The following is a 10,078-nucleotide window of genomic DNA, read 5'->3' on the forward strand; positions in this document are numbered from 1 at the left end:
TGACTTCTAGTTAGAAAGAATTTCAAATTGGGCTGCAAAGCCCAGGAATGCCAGTGCTGTCCCTGATGCAGCTCTGGTGCCATTGCACCTAAGAAAAGCTGGCCCTTCATTCTGCATGGTTGGCAGAAGGTGTGGTCTGTGTGGTATGAACAGAAATCTGATATTGCACCAAGCACTGGCTGTGACACAGTGGTAAAGGGAGAGGGACAGGCCCACCCCAAGCCATGCAGTCCCTGTCAGCTCTGGCGAAGACAAGGAGCTGGTGCTAAGGTCTGAATGTTTGTGTCCTCCCAAAATTCATATGTTGAAATCCTAAACCCAAAGGTGATGGTATTAGATGATGGAGACTTTGGGGAGGTGATTAGGTCTTGAGGGTGGAACCCTCCTGAATAAAATTAGTGCCCCTATAAAAGAGACCCCAGAGAACTCCTCCCCCTTTCTACCATGTGAGAACACAGTGAGAAGGCACCATTTATGAACCAGGAAGCAGGCTCTTACCAGACATCTAGTCTGCTGGTGCTTTGATCTTGGACTTCCCAGCTTCCAGAAATGTGAGATATAAATTGCTATTGTTTATAAGCCACCCAGAATGGATATGTTGTTACAGCATCCTGAACAAACTAGGACAGCTAATGATGGCAATGCCTGTTTTTCCACACCAGCATGGCACTACCTAAGCTCACCCCACACCTAGCTGCTGGATTATTTCAGGCAAAGCATCTCCTCAGGGAGAAAAAGGCACATATTGGGATCCCTGCAAAAGCAGGGAGAGGCTTTACATTCGTGGAAGATTAGGTGAAGTAGAGCATGGTTGTTCTTTTATCTCACAAATGGCCTTGATGCTTCCATTGGCCTGCCCTGTGCTAGGCCAGGGGATGTAGAGGGGAAACCAACCCAGCTACATCCTGGAGGAGCTCACAGTCTAGCAGCCAAGTACACGCACACAGACAGTAGGAGGTGGGGTTCAGGTTCTAATTGAATTTTTTAAGCTGAGAAGGAGTTCAACAGGCAAATGAGTTGGAGAAGAACATTCCAGGCAGACAGCACAGCATATGCAAAGCCCAGGGTGGGAGAAAGCATGTCAGGCATTGGAAGTAAGCATGGCATAATTGTTTACCCTGTGCAGGACCCAATGATCACAGGGTCCTAGCAAGCCATGTAAATAAGGAAGGCAAATGGGAGAAAGGAGCCTGTAGGGAGTAGTGGGTACTGTGCAGGCTGGGATCATGTCCCCCATTTAAAGCTCTTTCTGATACCAAAAAAAAAAAAAAAAAGGAGTGAGGCTGGCCACTGAGCAGAGACCAATTAGAGGAGGAGGGACTCAAGAGCCTGTAAGAGGCTGTTTTTAATAATTCAAGGTAAGTGTTTCAAGTTTCATTTATCTGTCCATTCTAAAAACAGGCATTTTCTGAAAGGCCATAGAAGGGTGCTCTTGGGGGCAAAGCTCTGCCTGCCAGCACTGACCTGGAAAGTTGCAAGAAAGCCCAGGGCTTAAATGCTCTGAAGAGCTGGGGGGAGCCAGTTATAATGAACATTGGTTTGATGCCCCACCAGTGTCTTCTGTTGTTTGAGGCATTTGCCTTGTGGAATCCGACAGCCAGAGCTATGGCTGAGAAGCTTGGCCAAGGAGCTTGAAGGCTGGACAGTTACCCAGCAGAGCGGGACAACAGAGAATTCATTAGGTAAATGGTTCAGGCTTTGTGGATCACATAAGATTTCTCTGTTGCATATTCTCCTTCTTCTTCTTCTTCTTTTTTTTTTTTTTAAATTCTGGTTTGTTTGTTTTTCAAAATCCTTTAAAAATAGGAAAACAATTCTTAGCTTGCTGGGCATCCTAAAACAGGCCAAAGGCAGGGTTTGGCCTCATGGACCATGGTTCCCTGGCTCTTGCTTTAACAGAAGTACTCAGCCCAGGGCTGGCCATGGAGCCAACCTCAAGTAGAGGGTGGCTGCACTAGTCCACATCATGGCTGTATACGGCCACTTGGACTCTGACTGCTGTTGGCAGGGCCTGAGGAGCTCACACACTCAATGGGTGGAGCCTTGGCTTACCTGGTGAGGTTGACCCCTGCCCTAGGAACCACTGCACTCTTTGCCTCTCCTGCGGCCTTTGCTTCTTGGGCATGTCAGAGGTCTTCCAGGCAGCCTGCCCCATCACTTAAGCATTCATCACCTTCACGTGCATTGCACTGTGGGGGTGGGACCTTCCTGTGACATGCTTCTACAAGCACTGATCTTTGTGAAATTCCTCGAGGTTTCTCATGAGATGCTGTTTGTTCCATCACCCATTCATATAATCTGTGAGATGATTGTTACTATAACTTTGATCTTCTGTGGAGGGCTGAGTGTGGGGTCTCACAGCTCACGGTGCTGCAGGAAACCAGTTATTAGAGAACCGTGTATGCTTGCTGGGGTATCCTTTGCATCAGTGAATGGCACTGTTGCTAGTGATGGAGATTTTCTCTACCCAACCCGAGCTGACATGAAGGGGGATCTTGATGCTTCTGGGAGGGAAAACACCTCCTTCACAGACAGGACAAGCCGAATAATAAAACAGGCCTTCCACATTCTGCTAACACAGCACTGTTTGGCATATGTTCTGAAATAACTTCACCTGTCTACAAAAACCATCTTTCTTTTCTTGTAAATGAAAACCAGAGTATGTACTTTTTAACTTTCTTTCTTCAACAATATTATCTTTAGAAAATCTTTATGATCTTAACAGATGTGTATACACACAACTTTTTTTGTATTTTATATTTTTTGTTATGAAAAATATCAAATACACAAAAGTAGTCTAATGAACCCTCACATACTCATTAGCCAGAGTCAGCCATTATCAACATTTAACCAGTCTTGTTTCACTTATCTTTCCAGCTTTTGTTTTGTTTTGCTGGAACAAACCCTGATATGATTTGATTTATTAATAATTCATTGTGGATTTACAGATAAAGACTCTTATCATCACAATACCAGTATCACAACAAACAGAAAAACAAGAATACCTTAATATTATCTAACACTCTCTTCATCTTTGAACTTCCTTGATTGTCTCAGAAATATCTTTTTATAGTTTGTTGGTTCAAATCAGGATACAAACAGCATCTACACATTGTTATGGCAGGTGGTCTCCAAGACTTTAAAAATGTGTAATCTATAAAAACTTTCACTACTTCCCCCATGCCATTTGCTCTCCCCTGCTTAGGATGGTCTGATAGTAGCAAGTGTTTTACACCCTGCAAAGCCCTGTGTAACTGTGCTCCTGCAGATGCCTGTTTCCTCTCTGGCTTGGGAGCAGGTGCTGAGGCTGTGTGGGGACCACGTACTACTGGAAAAGCAGCAGCCCAGGGCCTAGAACACACAGGGAGGGATGGAAATGCCAGTGCAAGACAGAGGGCAGGAGAGAGTGCTGGCCCTGGAGTTGGCTGACCAAGGAGCCTGACTCCCTGCAGCCTCAGGCAAGGCATTCTCCTTTTCCATCAGATGAAGATAGCAGGAACTCCCATACATTGCTCCAGAAAATATCAGAGTACAACTTTCTAGAGAGAAGTTTGGCCAATATGTGAGAGTACTTCAAAAAGTTCATGGAAAGATTTGTATTGTCTCTTAATTCTATTTTTTCATGAACTTTTTGAAGTACCCTCATGTATCAAAGATCTTAAAATGTATATTTTCTAACACATTATTCTAATGAGATAAGGAACAACTAGGAAAAAAAATTCAAGATGTTCACCTAGTGCTGTCTATACTTAGCAAACATTGAAAATAACCAATATCCATCAGTAGGGCTTGGTTACATGAAGAATGAACATACCCACAAGGAAATGCCAGGTAGTCCTGAGACTCAGACGGCTGCATAAGCTATATTGTTAAGTAGAAAAAGAGGGCTACAAAGATGTTATGTATTGCATAATTTTCATTGTATTTTTATTTTATATTTAACAGCTTTATTAAGATATAATTCACTTACCATATAATTGACTCATTCAAAGTGTACAAAACGGGGAGATATTGGTCAATGGGTACACAGTTTCACTTAGGCAGGAAGAATAAGTTATGGAGATCAAATGTACACCGTGGTGACTATAAGTTAATAAAACTGTGTCATACACTAGAAATTTGTCAAGAGAGTAGATCTTAAATGTTCTCACCACAAAGAATAAAACAGACAAAAAAACACAATAACTATGGAGGTGATGGATATGTTAATTACCTTGATATGGTAATCATTTCAATATATACATATATTAAAATATCACATTTTACACCACAAGTATATTTGTGACAATTTTTATTTGTCAGTTATATCTCGATAAAGCAGGAGGAGAAACAATTCAATTGTTTTCAGTATATAAGTAGAGTTGTTCAAACATCACTACAAGAGTTTGAGAACATTTTCATCATGCCCACTGTGGAGAAAAGAAATTAAGAGCCGCCAAAGCTGGAGGGGAAGGCTTCTTGTCCATTGTACTCCTGGAAGCAGAGAGGCTGACCTCTTGTCTGGGAGGAGCAGTGTGGTCCTCCTGTCCTGCCTGCACAGTGGCCGGTAGCAGGCTGGAAACCCAGGCCACATGAGTGATCCCGTGAGTGCTGTGAGGTCAGGGGCTGTGAGGCATGTGTAAGTCCCGGGCCCTCACAGGCTCGTTGCAGGGACAGCGTTCATGGAGGTGTGATGGGGCTGTGCCTTGCCTCCTATCACCATCTTGGCTGTCCCTGGTGTTTCCCCCACCCTGCCAACAGCCTGCTAAGCAGGGATCCTGAGCCTCTGGCACCAGCCAGTCTGGCTGTCCTCTTGTTGATGACAGGGAGAACAAGTGGCTCTGTGTCCTGTAGGGGTGGAAATAGTCCCAGGTCACAATCTCAGTCTGTGGAGTGAATTGATTTGAACCTTCTCATGGATTTGTAGACACTGGTGAGCAGAAATAACTGAAAACAGGCCAATATCTGGCCTCCTAGCCCTCCAGCCTGGCATGTCCAACTGCAAAGATGGAATCACAGCAGAGATACTATGACCACTTTCCTGGAAGGGGCAATCGAACCCTGTCTTAGCTCCCACCGGCCCTAAACGCACAGGTAGGTCATAGTGACTGCTCATTTCAGAGATCCTGGATCCTGGCTATTATGCAGCTTTATGCCAGGTGCCTTCCACACTTGGATGACTAAAAATAATTGGGGATGTGACACTGTGTTCTGTCACTTGCCAGCAAAAAAATCCCTATAATCTTGTCACCAGGCACCTCAATGGATCATTGTGATGGACCCTCGAGGTCTCTGCTGAGCACAAGGCTCTGCCTGGTCCTCTCCCACTTTCTCCTCTTGGTTCTGCCTCTCCCTGCCCTATCCCGCTCAAGTCCAGCCTGGAGTTCCATACAGTGCTGGCCTTAGACCTCTCTGCTCAGTTCATGAGCAGGACATCACCTCAAACAGGCTTAAGCAAAAACAAAACAAGACCAACCTACTGTTCTTGAAAGTGGGTCCAGAGGCTCAAACAGTGTCTTCATGGTACTATATCCTCCTGTCTCTCACTCAACCTGCCTCTGGGTGGTCTCGGGGCTTAGGCAGGTGACCTTCTAGGCAGCCGGGAGTCTGTACGTGAGCCGCCCTGGTGAGGAGTAAACTCACTTCCCCAGTCATGGGCCTGTCCTGGAAGCTGGGGACTGGAGTTTACCTGAAGCCAATCACTGTATGTGACATTGTAGGTCTGGGTTACAGACCCACCTTGGGGTTGAGGGTGGACATCCCAAGTAAAATCTGAGGTGCTGTAAAACCTTTTGTCCATCACAAACGCATAGGAATCTGCCTAGCGGGGAGGGAGGGACATCTGGACAATCCGGGCCAGGTAGAAGAGAGACGTGTGGGGAGCCAGCCCAGCAGGAATTATGGCCTCAGATAGAGCACAGGAGCCTGGGATGTGAGGCTCAGGAACAGCGTAGACTGGGGGGGCCTCTCTATCTCTTCTGTTGTTGGAGACTTAGTGCAAGTTCTTAAGTGACCTGGTGGGATTTGATTTTGGAAAGATCTCTGGGGCAGCAGGAAGCTGGGTGGGAGGAATGGTGAGTAGGAGGGAGCCCTGGAAGGCAGCATGAACAGAGCCCCACAGGTACGGGGTGGGGTGGGGGGAAGAGAAGCCTGGCACACCCCCATGTATCCAGCTCTGGGGGGCAACACTTGCTGGTCTTTGGAATACAAGCTGGCAGGAGGCTGAGGGGGTGGGCATGACTGGGTCCTGTTGAATTTGAGGTGCCAGTAGACACCCCTTCCCCCAGAGGAGGGGTCCACAGGCCATTGCATATGAGTCTAAAGCTTAGGGAGGAAACTGTGCTGGAGACAGAGTTCAGAGCTGGAGAACCTGGATTTGAAGAGGAGAAAGGTGGGGGAAGGGGGAGAGAAGATGAAGGAACCATGTCAGGAGGCTTGATCTAAGTTCTGGTGCCTGCTCTTGCCAGTCTATAATCCTGGATGAGCCCCTTCATCTCCCAGAGCCTTGGTTTCCTAATCTGTAAAATGGAGCTGAGAAGGCCTAGCTCTCAGGCAGTTATGAAGATGGATGAGAATGGGCTCTGCAAACCATGAAGCACAGGGTGGGTGCTCAGAGGACAGCAGGAAGCAGGCAGGGCAGGGCAGGGGTGAGCCCGGCAGGGTGTGAGGGCAGCAGCTCAGGGAGAGGCGGGGCCATCCATGCAGAGGTGGGTGGGTGGGGAAGACAGCTTCTGAGCCGGGGCTCTGCTGGAGTGTCACTGCCAAGGACAGACACAGAGCCACCCTGTTGGCAGCATTTGGAGCCTTAATTATTTTCTTCTAAAAACACAGCTGGGAAATAAATGATCGCCGGTCACAAGGACGAGTGTTGGCCAGATGGCCTTTCTGTCACCCCTCCCAGCTGAACGGGAATTTTTGGAGATGTCTTGTCATCCACAGACAAAGAAAATGAGCTGTATGTTGCTTGTTTGCAGAGCACAAATGAGTCAGACCACAGTGGAGTTGCAGGGACTCCGAGGCCTTCTGGGCCCATCTGCCCATTGGACAGATGGGGAGGGTCCTGGAGAGGTTCGGCTCCTTGTCCGGAGTCATCTGGTGGGCTGAGGACCCTCAAGGTTGGGGGTCTAGACTGAATACTGGCTGGTGCTACTGGCCCTTCAGGCAGGGCTATGCTGCCAGGTTTGGCCTGTGCTCCATCACCCCCTAACACCCCATGGACCACCCGAGTTTAGTACGTTTTCACAGGGGCCCATTGTGTTTTGTGGAGGCCAAAGGACAGGCAGGAGAGACCTCAAGGGCCATGCTCAGTATGTGAGCTTGAGTCTCTAATGTCAGAGTAAGTGGATGGCCTAAGACATCACTTGCTCTGCTTCAAGGCCTTGACCCTTACTGTTTCCTCAGCCTGGAAGGATTCCTCCCACCCAGGTGGCTCTTGTCACCCCCTCAGAGAAGCCTTCCCCAACTGCCCCTGCTGAAAGAGGCCACCAATGGTCCTGATTACCTGCCTGACATCAACCACCCTGCCCAGTGCTCTTGGGAGCACCCCCTTGTGGACCAGGCCCCGGCTTCAGTCACCAGACCTCAGCCAAACTTCCACTCTGTTTCTACTCCCCCAGGAGAACCAAGGCTGGGCACCTTGCTCAATCTGCTGCACTGGAGAGAGGGACAAGCAGTAGGGCCTGAACTGCCACTGGGATCTGAGGGGTGGGCTTGGGCAGAGACAATCAGGTGACTTCTCAGGCCTGAGAGGGTGACTGCACATCCCTGACTGGACAACTTCATTCCTCCACTGTCACTCACTGAGAAGATGCAATTGCTCAGGCCACTGCTGAGAAGGTGTTTAAACCCCAACCCAGCAGGCTCTGCGTCCAGAGGGTTCCGTTTCCTCTGCCAGTGGACTCCCAGGCAGGGCCTTCACTCCTGGAATGCTCTCATGGCGGGGAAGCAGTGCCACTTTGAGCCTGCTGGGTTAGCGTTTGAATCCCTCCTCTGCTCCTCAGACCCTTAATTGCTAGACCCTTCTGGACCCCAGTTATTTCACATGTGAAATGGGAATGATACTCTGTAGCTCAGAGTTGTGAGGGTTAAATAAGAGAAGAGGGTTAAATAATTTCATTCATGAAATTGTACAGTACATTTAAATTTAAATATTTTTCAAAAAGCAGAAACTAAACAAAAATGACTTTTCTGATTATCACAAGAGGATAAATAAAAACAAAACAAAACACAAAAACAATATTCTTGGGAAATAAAAAACAAACAAATAAACCCCAAATTCTTTTAAATACCCTAGAGCAGAAGAGGACATTAGGAGTTGGGTAAGAACATATCTACTAAAACCTGTGCAATGCATACAAAGTGGTATTCAGAAGAAAGTTTATAGCATAAAAAACATCTATTAGAAAATATGAAAGAAGAAAAAACCTTGCAAGTGGGGCTTTTCTCCGGTTTTGTTCGCTGATATTTCTGAAGTGCTCAGGATCAAGGAGGCTGAAGAAGCTGAGAGACGGACAGAATGGGGCAGGCTCAGCAGACAGGAGAGGAGGAGGCTGCCGGAAGCTGTGAGGATTGAGAGCTCAGGCTGGACTAGATAAGTGGCAGATGCCAGCTGTACAGTCTGGACAAAGAACAAGATTGTTCCCCCAGGCTGACCTAGCACATTCATGTAGGGTCACCACATAACTTACTAATCCTGGGGCTCTTGAAAGCAAGGAGGGGCAATGTGTATAACTATGCCAAGACAACAGATGGAAACTGAGACTATCCCCTGCAAATCAATCTTAGGGCCACTCTGAGCAGGGGCAGGGGTGTGATACATGCTTGTGTGAAACCCTGTATTAGTGGATGACCAGAAATCTACTAAAATGGAACCCAATCCCAGTGCAATGGGGCTCAAAACTCAACTTAAATTTAGTTATAGAAAAAATAAGTGAAGCTACATTTTGTATTGGTCAAGGTCCTTGCAGGATATTGATGGCACCTGAAAATTGGGTAGTTTGAGGTTTTTGTAAAGGATCCTTTGTGAAAGTGTGGGAACAGGGGACCATTACTGTTCCTGTGCCTGAAGGGGGAAGAGGAGGGAGAAGCTTCCAGAACTTGGAGACTGAAAGGGCTGTGTGGAGGGTGTCTGATAGAAGCTGTGACCTTTGGTTGTGTGATGCAGGTGACCCTACAAGAAGGATCTCACTCTCCTCTCTCTCCAGTCTTCTGCTAAATACTTCCCATTGGCTGAGACCAAGTGGATGTCAGAGGAAAAGAGATCCCTTTGATGTGGTCCATACAGCTTAACCTTCTGGGATACAGAATAGGATGGAGAAAGTTGGAGAGTAGACACCGAAAACAGTCCACTCCTTTCACCCTCAGCATCCAGTTCATTCAGGTAAAACTTTATGTCCCCACAAAGGGACAAAATAATCCCCAGTAGCTATAGCAGACATTGGCCAACTTTTTCTACAAAGGGTCAGATAGTAAATATTTAAGCTTTGTGAGCCACACCATCTTTGTTGCTATTCAACTGACTGCTGCAGCCACAGACAACACATACATGAATGAGTGTGGCTGTGTCCCAGTAAAACTTTATTTACAAAACAGATTTGGTTCATGGGTCACAGTTTGCTAAACCCTGAGCTATCACATCATTGTGGGGTAGGTTTGATTCCTCAATTTGTTCCCAGTGGAAATCTAAAACGTTAGCCACCGCCAGTGTTTTTCACATGTGATAGCAGGAAAAAAAGTGGGTGGTGGGGCAGTGGAGAAACAGCTGATTAAAACATAGCCTAAGTCCTGCTCTGTCCGGAGACCTGGGCTGATAATCAGCACAAATACTCAGATTCGTGGGCAGTGGGTAACAGGTTCGTTGTCTGGGCAGGGCCTAGACGGAACAAGATTGGAAATTATGGGACCAGGCAGTCTGAATGAAAGTTGTGTTGGCGTGTCACTTGACATGGGCACAGAGTGTGATGATCTCTGTGGCCTCTGTGGACACCCACCTTAGGGTGTCCACAGCACAAGAAACATTTCAAATCCTATCTTCCTAAGCCTCCAGACTCCTTGCTCAGCATGCCAGAAGGCTCCAACATTTGAGCCGTGTTCCTTCGAG

This window comes from Cynocephalus volans, chromosome 2, assembly GCF_027409185.1.
Source record: "Cynocephalus volans isolate mCynVol1 chromosome 2, mCynVol1.pri, whole genome shotgun sequence".
In the NCBI taxonomy this organism is placed as follows: domain Eukaryota; kingdom Metazoa; phylum Chordata; class Mammalia; order Dermoptera; family Cynocephalidae; genus Cynocephalus; species Cynocephalus volans.